Source organism: Panthera onca, chromosome B2 (genome assembly GCF_046562875.1).
Source record: "Panthera onca isolate mPanOnc1 chromosome B2, mPanOnc1 haplotype 2, whole genome shotgun sequence".
Lineage (NCBI taxonomy): Eukaryota > Metazoa > Chordata > Mammalia > Carnivora > Felidae > Panthera > Panthera onca.
In genome coordinates, this window is record NC_138343.1 from 119,083,049 (window position 1) to 119,098,448 (window position 15,400).

Genomic DNA, 15,400 nt, shown 5'->3' on the forward strand with positions numbered 1-15,400 from the left:
GGGCATTCTTTGTATAACTCTTGACAGGGAAAGACAAGCACAATATATTTTTTTATTAAAATCAAAACAAAAGCAAAACACTCTGACTCAGATTATAAAACAGTAGATGTAACACGGCTCCCATATATGTATATTTCTATATATACATATATATAAAGCACATATTTCTATATGCTTTTACAAAGTCCAGCTTTATATATAATGGGCAGTTTGTGAGGGGGGTTTCTTTGCATTTATCTTTATCATTTTAGTGTTTGTGATGAAATAAACATACTAAAATTGATATTCTAACATATATCTCTATTCTTACCTGAACATTGAAATTAGATTTGTCTGTTTGCTTCCTTGCTTTATTTTAGGAGAATATCTTTTGAAAATATATATTTGCTATATTTTTTCTTAACCTAATGAAACCAAATTGCAGCTGCCTTGGTATCTTTTAGAGACTACTTTTTTTTTTTATTGCTGCAGGTTCTTTAAACATCTATTTCATATACAACAATGTATTCGCAGTTACTTTTGGGCCACATTAAAAAAAATTTTTTTTTAACTTCTATAAACATGCCAGTAGACATTTAAATTTTCTTCTTGGATGATTTCCATGCTGAGCAAGTGTGGCTATTATAGTTGATTCCTGATGAATTTTATAACAGTGAAGATACTAGATCATTGGATCCCTCATTATCTGTTAACCATAACATTGCCATGCTGTTGAAGTTTTTTAGGGTTTTAACCAGGGGGAAAGAATGTTTGTAAATCAGATTAGCCTATTTTTTGCAGAGGGGAAGATAAAGGTTTGGGAGAACTCGGGAGTTGAGGGGATCCATGGATAGACGCTGGAAATGCCAGCTGTTCTGGCTTGGGCACACACCTCGATCTTTGCACCTAAAAGTGGGAAGGAAGAAAGTTCTGGGAACTCAAATGGCATGGCATCCCTTGGACGTCAAAAAGATTTTTCCTTTTCCCTTCAAAGTCCCAGCTGGTGACACTGATCCAAAAAGATGTTGTTTAAATAAGTAACTCCTAAACCTTCATGGTTAAGCAACGTATTTCCCTTCAAACTGTAACTAATGAGGTGGAACACGCCCTAGGAGGCATCAGTAGCAGTCCCCAGGCAAGCGGCTGCTGCGGGGTCTCACCTCGGTAATTCTACTTCCTCCCAGCATGGAAGTCCTGCCCTCAGTAGAGGGGGCCTTCCCACCCATACTGCCTGGTTTTGTTTTTGTTTTTAGTAAATTTATTTTGGAGTAATTTTAGGTTTACAGAAAAGTTACAAAACTAGTACAGAATTTCTGAATACCGTGCACTCTGTCTCCCCCATTGTTAACATATTGCCATAGGACCTCTGTCACAGTTGCGAAACTGCCATTGGTAGAATACAGTTAACCGAACCCCAGCCTTTATCTGGATGCCACCAGCGTCTCCATTAATGACTTCCTGTTCCAGGATCCCATCCAGGATCGCACTTCGTTGTCGCATCTCCCCAGCCACCTCTGGTCTGGGCCTCGTTTCTCACGGCTTCGACAGTCTTGAGGAGCACGGGCCACCCAACCGATGGGTTAGGTCTCCTTTTCCTTGTTGGGCTACGGAGTAGAGAGAATTACTCCGCAAGGATCTGCTGGGCTGGGAGAGCACAGAGGGGCCTTGGGGGCTGAATGTGTGGCATTTCTGCTTGAAGACACGCAGGGAGATCCCAAAGGCTGGGCCATTTCCGCACACATATGTGCATACGCATGTGCGTGCACTTCTGTGCATACGTGTCCATTCATGCACGCACCCTTAGGGGCTGCATCAGAAGGAGAAGCTACTGCCACGGCCACGGTACTTTCCGCCCACGAAGTTAGGGAACATATGAGCACGTGCTTCTCCTGGTCTCTGAACAGTGGGTGATGTGGGCAGATCAGACTCTACACAGAAAAGAACTGCTTGTTTTAAGATGGCCTGAACCTGTGCCTCTGTTAACCGAGAATGTCATTTGGGTTTTGTTTGTTTGTTTGTTTGTTTGTTTTATACGTTTTAAAATGTTTCTTTATTTATTCTGAGAGAGAGAGAGACAGAGCATGAGAGCGTGAGCAGAGGAGGGGCAGAGGGAGACAGGGAGAGAGAGAATCCCAAGCAGGCTCTGTGCTCAGTGCAGAGCCCCACATGGAGCTCGATCCCACAAACCATGAGATCATGACCTGAGCCTAAATCAAGAGTCAGACACTTAAGCCACCCAGGCGCCCCTGTCATTAAGTTTGGTACTCAGGCAAAGCGGAGTGAGTCTACACTGGTTGCTTATTAGTGTGTACCCTGCCTCACTGGCAAGAAAGGCTTTGGAATGGAAGGGGACTCTTACGGCATGCTTTGGCTCCCTTCAGGCCCTGTGGGGAAATTTGAATGGCAAAGTTAGTGTTTCTGTGAATGCGTTTTCTAGCCTGAGAGCCAGACAGTATCCTGCGGCTTAAAGAGAAAAAAAAAAAAAAAATCACCCCTTTTCATGATGCCCTAATTTGGAAACGACTATGAGGGTGTGAGTGAGAGACTGAGGTGGGATGGAGAGGATTTCCAGGACCCCGGAGGCAGCTTAGCACATGGACCGGAACATGGACCCTGGGTCCAGTCGGTCTAGGCTAGAATCCAGTTCTCCCCAACTTCTCAGCCTTCCTGGGCCTCAGTATTCTCTGCTGTGAAGGGGGGATACCAATACTACCTTCTTCGTGGAGTTATTTTGATGATTATAGGAATTAATATTTCTTTTTTTTTTTCTTTGAGATCCTGCTTTTAATTCTTTTGGGTATATATCCAGGGGAATTGCTAAATCATACGACATTTCTATTTTTTTTGTTTTTATGTTATTTACGAATTACTATTTCTCAAGCACTAATACAGCAAGGTATTTATGTTTTACATGTTGTACGTATTGAGAGCAGTGCTGGAGAGACTGAGAGAGTGCAGGGTATTAAACATTCACGTGAAATAAGGAAAGAGCACCCTGGGGTCCATGCCGGACAATACTGAGGAGAGCATAGGAGATGGGTATTCAGGGAGGGTGAAGAAAGAATGCTCTAGGACCACGAGGATGAACAAAGGAGGATACCCACCTCATCACCTGCCTGCTGGGAAGCACAGTCATCAGGTGAGCGCTAGGTTTCTGGAAGGTGCAGGGACTCCACACAGAAGGAAACGTGTCTCTAATGTTATTTCTCAACAGTTATGCATTTTGGTGTTGTCTTATCCGGAGATGCCAGTCTGGGAACAGCACTGGACTTTGGCAAACCTCTCACTGGGGGGAGGAAGATGAGAAAAATAACAATGGGACACGTGTCGCATGATGGAAATTTTATTCAATTTACAGGACTGTCCTTTATTCTCGGGTTATATTCTTCTTCAACTTTTGATATTAAAACATTATTCACATGAAATTATGGCAAAGTACCTGGAAGTTGTCCCTGGTGCTATTGCTGCTTTTTTTTTTTTACCATGACCTTAGTTGGCAAAGTTAAAATTTGGTAATTAATCTGTTTAGTTCTCCAAATTTTTTAACCAGTTTTATTATTTCTGATCCAAATTTCTAGAAACCACTATCTTGACCCATTACTATTTAAAAAAAATTTAAGTTTATTTATTTTTGAGAGAGAGTGAGGGGGTAGGGGTAGACCGAGTGGGAGAGAAAGAATCCCAAGCAGGTTTCACACTGTCGGCACAGAGCCTGATGCAGGACTTGAACTCACGAACCACAAGATCATGACCTGAACCAAAATCGAGAGTCGCTTGACCAACTTAGCCACTCAGGGGCTCCCCACTGATATTTTTAATAGCAAACATAGTATTTTCAGCAGGTAAGCCTTTTATTACTCCCTCAAATAAACCTGGGCAGCATTTGGTCAACTTTAAGCTAAATAAAGACAATGAAGTAATAAGGACTGTTAATAAATCTGACATGATCCAATGGAAGCAGATGTCCAAGAAATCAACCTTCTAGAGAAAGAAATATGAGGTTTCTACTAAGAAAAAGAATTCTTATGCAGATTTCCTTTTTCTTTTTCTCCCTTCCTTCCTTCTTCCCTCCCTCCCTCCCTCCCTTCTTCCTTTTCTTTCTTTCTTTCTTTCTTTCTTTCTTTCTTTCTTCTATATCATTGAAAGTTATTAGCAGAATCTAGGTTATTTTATACACTCATATCTGGGGTTAGTCTATAAACAGCAACTAGCCCAGAGCTGAGATGCCATGTAAATTAGAGGCATTTCCTAAATCTACAATTCTTGCACATGTATGAGTCTTCCTATCTTGCTCATTAGACCATCTTGAGGGAATGCATCAGATAACGATCAAGGGTAAGTGGCAATCATGCTTTTCAAGGATTATATTTTCTAACATCAAGGGCAGGACTTGGAGGCAAACTTTTGATTATCTTGCATCATACAAAGTTTTCAGTCTCTTTCTGCACTCGACAATCGCTTTGAAAGTTTTGAACTTCTCAGACATTCCTAACATAAAAAGTCATTAAATAAACATCTCCCCAGTGACTGAAAGTGTGAGACAATTCTCATTATCAGGAAGAAAGATGCATTAATGAGCTCTGTGTTCTTTCCAGTGCTCACACTCATACATTTGTTAATGAGAGGAAAGGGAGAGAAATGTTTTGTACTCTTGTCTCTTTGGACTAGAGGCGAGAGGTAACCAAACACTAATCAGAGTCAGAGGATTAAACTGTAAATGAACATTGGTTGGCATTGGTTACAAAATCCATATGTTCAATTGCCAGTCTAAGCAATCCTTCAAGTTAATGAATAACTGAATCAGTTCTCATTTTGATTCATCACATAATTAATTTGTGTTTAACAAGTATTTCTTAGAGATGTGTCTTAATTGCTTATGGAAATCTTTGGGATGAGAAGCAGCATGAAATTAATTTTTTCCCAAATCACAGTCTCTAAAATGGGCTCTAGCAAATCTTCCCTGTTTATTCTTTCATTAAATCTCAGGCATATCTCTACAGTCACTCGTGAGTGTTAAAAATTCAATTTTATTGAATTCAATTTCTAAAAATTAAATGACTCCAATTTTAAACTCAAGTTTAAAACTATCCTCTGTATCTAATTGAATATCCCTGTCCTCGCTATTTCCAATGCTAGCCACGAGATGCCCGCAATCAGACCTTGTGGGGGTTACATAAGCCGCAGCCTGCATCCAACAGAGGATGGTTTAATTTAGATTATTTTAAAGATAACTTTCAGTTTCAAGCCATGAGGAGTCTACCTTCACAGTCTAATGTCTAGGTGGTAACGGGAGTGTAGAAAAATACATGTTTGGATTTGGAATTGTTGTGTCCCTTGAATTCAACTACCAATGCCCTATAGTTAGGGAATGAGACTCTTGTCAGAGGGTAATTCAAATAAAATTCATAACCATGAATGGTCACACTCGTATACTACAAATAAACGCGTATGTTCCTGCAGCATTGATAATGATAAGCACTGTGAGGCATAAAGAATGATCCATACAGAATCTGAAAGGTCAGATAGGATCAAACAATTGAAAAATCAGAGCCGAGAGAAAGACAACCCAAAATATGCTTAGTATAAGGTTTTTAAAGAGGTAAGAGCCATTCCTATCAATAGAGCTTGAAGGAAATTCTATTATTTTCTCAATGTGACCAGGCACACTCTATATAAACTTATTAAAAATGTTCTATATTTAAATGAATACACATCTATTTATTCAGTAAACATTTATTGATTTTCCATTATTTCCAAGTACAGTGTAAGGTCCAGCTGGGGGTATAAAGAAGAACAAGAGGGACATTCTCCTAAGTCATGAAGTTTTTTGGGATAAACAACTATGAACAACAGATCACTAGAAAGCAGAGAGTAATGTCATGGACACAATGGGCGTGGCGGTTCCTGAGAAAGGAGGACATACAGAAATGTTTCTACAAGCTCTATTGTTTTCATCTTTGTACATGGAAAAACAAAGAGAGACTTTGCAAGGGACTGTTAAATACATGAGCAAACATAATCATACTGTTACTCATAATAACGTACTAACAACTGATCCGTGGAAAAAAGAAAATGAAACTTCTAATCTCAACAACGATTAGATGAGATGGGGGGATTTGTGTGGAGAAAAGGTGCAAAGGAGCCAAAGAATGAATAGTATAAAACAACAAGATCATGGTTGTGCATGATGTGCGGGCCAACCCTGACTTAGCAGTTAAGATACAGTTTATCTGAATGGCCCTCCCTTCAGTCTCAGGGGGAAAAGCATTGTACAGTCAAATACTATTTCCAAGGGGCCCCTGGGTGGCTCAGTCGGTTGAGCATCCGACTTTGGCTCAGGTCATGATCTCGCGGTTCGTGAGTTTGTGCCCCGCATCTGGCTCTGGGCTGACAGCTCAGAGCCGGGAACCTGCTTCAGATTCTGTGTACCCACCCACCCCTGCCGCACCCCTGCTTGTGCTCTGTCTCTCTCTGTCTTTGAAAAATGAATAAACATAAAAAAATATACTATTTCCAGAATGAAGGAGTATAGATGAGTGGGAAACTATGGATTAAAATGTTACACCATAGGGGTGCCTGGCTCAGTCGGTAAAGCGTTCGACTTCAGCTCAGGTCATGATGTCACGGTCTGTGAGTTCAAGCCCCGCGTCGGGCTCTGTGCTGACAGCTCACAGCCTGGAGCCTGCTTCAGATTCTGTGTGTCCCCATCTCTCTGCCCATCCCATGCTCATGTTCCATCTGTCTCTGTCTCTCAGTAATAAATAAATGTTAAAAAAAATTGTGTTACACCATAGCAAATCAATTACTCCTTCCGATGTCCCCATCTCCCCAAAGAACTTTGCACTTTTCTTTATGATGCTCATACTTGCCCTTGGTAGAAGGAAAGTTCTGTGTTCCAAATGGCTCCCAATGACCTGAATACAGAGGTGGGGCCACAGTCTCCTCTGTAAGGAAGAATAGTTGGTGTTTGCTGCACTTACTCTCTGTCTGCCTGGCTATGAATAAGATTCTGTTGTTGAACAAATATGCTACCTTGGCCTTCTACTCACTTCTTTAAGCCTCAGTCTCCTCACTTAGGAAATAAAATAACATTGGCCCTCTTGCAGGGTTGTTGAGAAGACTGAGAGTGCAGGTAAGGGATCCCATGCACACAGTGAGAGGGCTCCGTGACATGGATGAATCATTATTAGGTTGAAATTGGCTTTATTGTTATATCTTTCCAGTTCCAGAGCCCACGTGTTGCCACCAGACAGAAGCACTTAATAAATGTTCACTGATGCAAAGGCCAACAGCAAAGGCAGCTCACAACTAGAATAAGTTCACAGAAGAGAACGATGAGGGAAGTAGCTGGTGTCTTCCAAGCGAAAGTTTCAAACACTTATAAAAGTACCATAGTATGTTGGTCTAGGAAGAAAGTGGTAAAAATGGAATGGTTTGTCGAATCTATTTGAGAGGCTACCCCCCAAAGAGAGAGAGAGAGAGAAAAGACGAGAGAGAGAGAGAGAGAGAGAGAGAGAAAAGACAAGTGTAAATGTATTAAACTAGATGTTGAAAGTGCTTGCTTGAATCCAGAAGCTTTACGATATTCACCAGAGTTCTTAAACACTTTTGTTTTAGCTTCTTTATCTTTAAAATGAGTCCGGAGGAGGATTCTCTAGCTGTGGAACAGAATGAGAAAACGTCGTTACACTAAAACCACTGGAATCGTAAGACATTGACGATATTCAGTGTTGGAACTGAAGAGTTGTGGGTAAAATGATACTAAACATTCTAGGGTGCCTTTAATCATATACAAAATCCAATAAAGACAAGAGAGAGATAAGACAGTTTCTCATAAGCACAGTAGAATTGGAAATGATACACTATTTCAGGAAAGGTTTACCACTTCACAGCATTTGTGTAAGAACAGAAATGTTGTGTAGTAGATACTGTTGATGTAAATTATTCTAGAAATTTGAAAAATACAGCAAGAATATTCTGACATATATTCACTCCTGCTCCCAAGATCTGATACTCAGTCTGTGAGTTCGAGCCCCACGTCTTACTCTGTGCGGACAGCTCAGAGCTTGAAGCCTGCTTCAGGTTCAGTGTCTCCCTCTCTCTCTGCTCCTCCCCCGCTCATGCTCTGTCTCTCTCTGTCTCTCAAAAATAAATAAGTAAACGTTAAAAAAATATAAAAAAAAAAATCTCCGTGTCTGATGGCAATAAAAGTAGAGCTGAACAACATCAAGTGACGTATCACATTGTTCATGGGGCATAAAGCACCCTTCAGTCTTAGTACCACGAAAAGTCTCTGAAATAACTGGCTTGGTTTATCCATGGTGAATTGCATGACTAGTTCAGCTTTGTTTTTTCACCCGTGAACCAAGTTTGTGGGTCATATGAAATGTATTTTGCAGATTCTTTCTTGGCTTCTTTTTATGCCCTATATTTCAGTTTTCTTTCTCCTTTTGAACATAACTTTTAATTTACATTTTCACATATGTCCTTGAAGGCTTCTGTAAGTAGTTTTTGGAACAAAGTTCAATTACATGAATAAAACATAAATTAATTTGAATATTAATCTTAACATGATGAATGACAAGCTTAAAACCCTTTCTTTAAACATATGTTAACTGGCAAAATTTCTGAAGCCTACCGTAATTCTATGCAGAGACTTACCAGGAGGAAGCTTACTGAATAAATGTTTTTTATGATGCCATTTATCTTTCCCATTGTAAATGCCTGCATTGATATTACAGTTAAGAGATATGTCTCTTGACTGATTTTTTTCTGGCTCTGAAATCACACGTTTGGACCCATCAATCTGAACACCAGGCAGTGCAGACCCATTCCTTTACCCTGTCAGAGCAAAGAGCCACTGCCTCCTTAAGTGTCTCTTAGTTGTATTTACAGTTTATTAAAAAAATATTACAAGGAAACAAAGAGAAGATATAGCTTGAGCAGAACTAATATAAAGTAACCAAAGGCAGGGTTAGAATAACAAAAATATACTAGGTCCTTTATATTATTGTCTTAATCTTTCTGAAAAATCCTACCAGGGAGTGATTAGTAAGCAGAGAAGTACAGTTAAGCTCAGAGGAAATGAAGCAGCCCAAGGTCATGGTGCTAAATGGCAAAGTTGGCATTGCAGTCCAGGCATTTCTGGCTCCAAGGCCATGCCATTTCCTTCCACAAATGGGTTTTGATGTTGCATTTACCAAAGAACTATGAACTTGAACTGTGAGCCTGAATTTAAGTGTTTGGGTCAAAACTGAAGCATACTGCGATTATGTCACATGAGAAGATCTTGCACAGTTATGATTCATTTTTCTTCTTCCCAATGCCATGTTCATTGTGAATCTATTCTCAATCTATCACTTACACGTACTCAGAAAATAAACTTATTGTTGAGGAATTCTCTCTCAAGATCTTCTCTGCCAAGTGACCATCAGTTTGATGGCTTTTTGAAACCAAGGATAAAAGAAAGCATAAATTAAGGGGTCCATTGCTGAATTATAGTAAGCAATCCAAACCAATATTTCATAAATATATGTGGGTGTGATGCAACCCAAGAAGGCATTGATTATTGGATCAATGAAGCATGGCACCCATGAAATCAGGAAAGCTATCACTGGTAGCCTATCAGTGATAGTGAAAGTTATCACAAGAAGGCGATTCCCAGGGTAGACCAGAGGGTCAGTGACAGCCATGTATCTATCGAGAGAAATAAAACCCAAATGGTAGATAGAAGCATAGCAGGAAGACCCTTCGAAACAAGGGTGAAATTTACAGTAACTCTCCCCAAAGTACCAGCAGCTCTCCACGGACCTCACTGTGCTTAAAGGCATGACAGTCACCCCCACCAAGAAGTCGGTGCGCGCAGGCCAGGGGCACGATCAGAAAGTTTGTAGGTGTGTGCAACTGCTTGAAATGAAGAATCGAAATCATCACCAAGAGGTTTCCAAATATGGAAAGCGTGACCCCAAAGTCAAACACTGCATAGAGAATCATGGGGGAGCCTGGTGAGTAGGCAGTTTTGACACAGGATCTATGCAGGCTCTCAAAGCACTTTTGCCCAGCTGCAGGGGGCAGCAAATCACTGCTCATGATTCTTCGTTTCGATACCCGGGAAACTGTCTTCTACGGCTAAGAGTGGCATTCCAGTTTTCAAAAATCGTTAGGGAAAAAAAAAGATATATACAACATACCAGTAATTGCCAGTACATTCTTTCCCTATTTTTTTGTGAGTAAAATTCCCTATTTTCATGTTTAAAAAGTGATTGATTCATATCCTCACCTTATAAAATATTTCACTTTGTAATGAATAAGCAGTTAGTTTTCATCTTTACATAAGATGCTGTTTATTTTAATTAAAAAACATTTTCCCCGTATCGCCCACTAGTTCATATCTGAGAAGCATTGGTCATCAAAGAGCTGTTATGTGATGCATGCATAATGCCACTTTTTATTAGCATTTTCCCCCTAATTTATCAGAGCTTTATCAATGCCCAAATCACTCTGTCCCCTCAGGAAAGTAGCTAAATAATTCCAAATACCCAGAGCCCTGAAGATTGAATCCCCATAGTGCAAGGTGTGGAAAGAAAAAAAAATCTAAATAATGATTATCTTTAGGCTAAAAATAAGTTTATACTCTTCTAATTTCCAGATGACATCTGACTTTTTCATGAAATAGAAATAGAAATAGTGCCTCTCCTTGAAAACCTTTGTATAGAACTTGAAAGCCATATTGTTCATTCCTACCAATTACTGGAGACCGCATTACCATTTTTGTTAAGAACCATTTATTTACGATTCCTGTTTGTCACTAAAACCTTCAAATAAACTCTTTCTCCTTTTCATTGTTGGTTTGTGTTAAAGAAATTAAATGCATAATCATTTATTAAAATCTGGAATGTCTAAGGTTGAGTTTTAATAATTCTGATTTGGAAAAATGGGGGTATAGAAATATAGTGTTTCCTTCATGGAAATACATAAAGGAAGTATATGTCCACCTAAAAAGCAGGTTTCTGCTAAGGCTTTTTGTTTTTGTTTATTTGGTAGTTTGTTTCTAAATGGGAACTGTTGGGAAGATATTAAAGAAGAAAAATCTTTGGAATGTGGATATTCCTACATTATACTTTAGATTTTACCATTGACAAAGTTCTTTTTCCTCTTAGCTTTCTAGAACAGAGCTCAGCTTTAGGCTTTGAAAAAGATTTTTGTTTTTAAATAAATGAGTTCTGGTCATTTTTAAAAACAGTTTTTTCATTATGAGGGATAATTTGTGCGTGGAAAATTTACACTTTTACAGTGTTCAGGCTGATGACTTACAATAAATAGATCCATCTTTGCCATCAAAATATAGAACATTTTCAATGCCGCAGCAACTTCCTGAGCCTTTTGTAGTAGATCTCACCCATTTCTCTTCCCCTGCCCTAGGCAACCAGTGATCTTCATTCTACTACTACAGATTAGTTTGTGAGGTCTAAAAATCACTCGGGGAATGAATCACACGATATGTACTCTTCCGTGACCTTCTTTCTCTCAGCTTAATGTCTGGGAGATTCATCCATTTATTGGCGATATTTAGTGGTTCGTTGTTATTGCTAAATAGCAATAAATTATATGAATAAATCACAATTACTTTATCCATGTACCTGTTGATACACATTTATTGTGTTTACTTTGGGGTTATTAGTAACAGACTCGCTATAAACATTCATGTGCAATTCTTTGCGTAGACATACGTTTTCATGTGTTTCTGGGAAATACCTAGGAGTAGAATTGCTAGATCATATCGGAACCTTATGTTTAACTGTACAAGAAACTACAAACTGTTTTGGAAAGTAATTGCACCATTTTACGGGCCCCAAAACAATCTGTGAGCATTCCACCTGCTCCAAGTTGTCTTCAATATCAGTATTCCCATTTCTTTTTGTTTTAAACAGTCCAGGCGATGTTAGCAGTATCTCGCGATGCTTTTAGTGAAATGAATGGTGATATTAAGAATCTGTTCATGTTATTATTGGCCATTGATGTATCCACTTTGGTGAACTATTCATTAACATTTTTTCCCACTTGTAATTGGGTTTTAAGAGTTCTTATTACTACTGAGTGGACTGGGTACAAGTCCTTTCTAAATATATGTTACGAATGTTGGACTTTGCGATTTCTTGAGAGTGTTTTTCTGATGAGTAAAGGTTTTAATTTTAATGAAGTTCAACTTTTTTTTTGGTTAGCGACTTTGTTTCTTACCTGAGAAGGCTTTGCCTAACTCATTGTCACAACTATATGCTTCTATGGTCTTTCTGAAATTCTTGTAATTCTACTCCTAATGTTTACTTTTGTAATTCATGTCATATTAATTTTAAATATATTGTGAGGAATTTTATTATTATTAGTATTATTATTATTTGAGGTTTAGTAGCATTAGCAGTAGTAAGATATGGGTATTTAGCACTTCCAGCAGCATTTCTTGAAATGACTATTCTTTTTCCAGTGAATGATGTTTGTTCTTTTGTCAAAAACCAATCAACCGTGTACATGTGAACCTGCTTCTGGACTCGCTATTCTAGTCTGTTGATCTTGTTTCTGTGTTTAGGTTCATACCTGAGTGTCTTAACCGAAACATGATAGTAAGTATTAAAGTCAAGTTATGTAAGCTTTCCACTCTGCTGTTCTTTCCAAAATTGTTTTGGCTATTCTGTTGTCTTTATGTTTTTTTCACACAACTTTTAGAATCACCTTGTCAATTTTTAGGAAAAAACCAAAACCTGTGGTTTTGTTATTGGTGTAAAATTTCATCTGTAAAAGTTACAGAAGGACATACTGAAATATTTGATCAGGACAGTGAATTTGCTCATTTCTCCTTCTAGTTTTGTCATTTATGGTTTATGAGTGTAGATATTCTACCACTAACTGTATACATATTTAAGATTGTTATATTTTCCTGGTAACATTTAAGGATTGGACATCCTAATAATATTGAATCTACTAAGTCTACATATTATATTTCTCCATGTATAAGAAGCCCAAAGAAGAAAATAACGGTAACTAAAAGTGTTTGTTTTTTTAACAAAAACTAAGGCAAGAAAGGAGCAACAGGGAAACAAAATACAAAAGTAACAAATGAGAAACAAATATCAGATAATAGAATTAACTTAAATATGTAAAATTTATATCAGATGTAAGTGGATTAAACTCTCCAATTAATAGACAAAAATTGTCAGGCTGCATAAAAACAGTAAATCTCCACTATTGCTGTCTAGAAGAGACACACTGTTTAAAGGAAAAAAGAATTAAAAAAAATATATGCTATTCACATAATGAGTATAAGAATGCTGTTATGGCTATATAAATACTGGACAATATAAAAATCCTGACAGATCATACCTTCAGAAATAAAGACCGATTCCATAAAATGATAAAAGAACTATATTCCAGAGGAATTGAATCTTAAGATGAGTTCTCTGAATAGGTTCCGGGTTTCCTGGAATTGGTTCTTTGATGCATTCATGACCCCATTTCCAGAGGTAGAAAGAGAATTTTTAGCCCGTAGCCTACAGTGGCAAAACATTTACTCAAATTATTATGTAGATACCTGTAATCAAGTGCCTACAGAAGATGAGACTCTGGTGACCAAGGATTTGCTGCCATACCACATTTTAGTTAAAATAGAAGTGTAATACATTGGCTAGTTTCTTTTAACTGCTCTGGAGAACCTGGGGAAAGAAAATGATGAGCTTGAGAGTCTTTGAATTCTTTGCTCAAGGCCCATATGAAGGATTGGAACATTCCCTGAATACTTTGAAAGAGTCCCCTCTCTGCCATAGCCATAGGACTGAGTTTCTGAGAACCAAGCCCCAGGCCCAATTCTATAGCTGGCTGAATTACCATGCAAGCTGAATTCTCAAACTCCCAGAGCATCTTTTGCTAAAATTCTGGCATTGGTTAGGAAATAAAGATTCTAGATATTAGAATGTTGACCTATGGCAGGTCCTGATAAAACTGATTACCCCTGCCCTCTAATTCTCACAAGCCTTTCTCTGCTGGAAGAGGCAGCTGGTCCACTTCTGCCTGAGGAGGTCACTCTCCTTTGTTTCAAAAAGCTATAATGGCCTTCCCTGGGGAAATTGCCTTACGGTCCACCACTGACCCTCCTCAGGACTTCCCCTAACACCTTTTCTTGCCTCCAAGAAATATTAAAAATATTTTGATAACATTAAGATGTAACTCTTAAGATACTTTAACCACTTTTAAGAGGTACTTCCTAAAATATACCAATGTAGCTACAATTCAGTTTCCTTACGTAAGACAAAATATGCTAGGGATATATACTCGAAGAAAATCCTCATTTGATTAAAACAAGCAAACAGACAAACCTGACTCAGTACTCAAGTAAAACAGATGTTGTGAAATAGTAATGTCAATTTTGATACGTTAATTTTTCATCACAAACACCGCAATGATAAAGATAAATGACACAGTAATCCCTCCATATATACACACATTCTCCATTATACATAAAGTTAGACTTTAAAAGAGCATATGGAAATATACATATGTAGGGGCCATATTACTTATACTGTTATGTAATCTGGGGTTTTACAATCAGGGTGTTTGGGTTTTGTTTTATTTTTATTTTATTTTATTTTATTTTTAATGGTTTTTTTTTTTTTTTTTTTTTTTTTTTTTTTTTTTTTTTGAGACAGAGAGAGACAGAGCATGAACGGGGGAGGGTCAGAGAGAGGGAGACACAGAATCTGAAACAGGCTCCAGGCTCTGAGCTGTCAGCACAGAGCCCGACGCGGGGCTCGAACTCACGGACCGCGAGATCATGACCTGAGCCGAAGTCGGCCTCTTAACCGACTGAGCCACCTAGGCGCCCCTGTTTTATTTTGATTTTAGTCAAAAAATATATTGTGGTTGTTTTTCCATGTCAATTTACACAGAACTCATTAGCACTTTTTAACAGTTTCATAATGTTCCATTACATAGGTGGAGCATAATTTATTTAATTTATCCCATATTGACCTTGGCTTTTCCCAGGTAATAATTAAAAGTTATACAATGAACGTTATTGTCATGTTTGCTTTATGGGCTGGCTCTTTTCTTAAGATTACTTTCTAGAAATGGAGCTATAGAGTCAAGTGACATGTATGTTTTAATTTTTTTTTTAATTTTTTTAATGTTTCTTTTGAGACAGAGAGAGAGAGAGAAAAAGAGAGAGAGAGAGGGAGTGCAAGCAGGGGAGGGGCAGAGAGAGAGAGGGAGACACAGAATCTGAAGCAGGCTCCAGGCTCTGAGGGGTCAGCACAGAGCCCAGCCGTGGGGCTGGAACTCATGAGCCGTGAGATCATGACATGAGCTGAAGTTGGATGCTCAATCGACTGAGCCACCCAGGCACCCCTTAAATTTTTAATTCCCCTCAGAAAGGAGA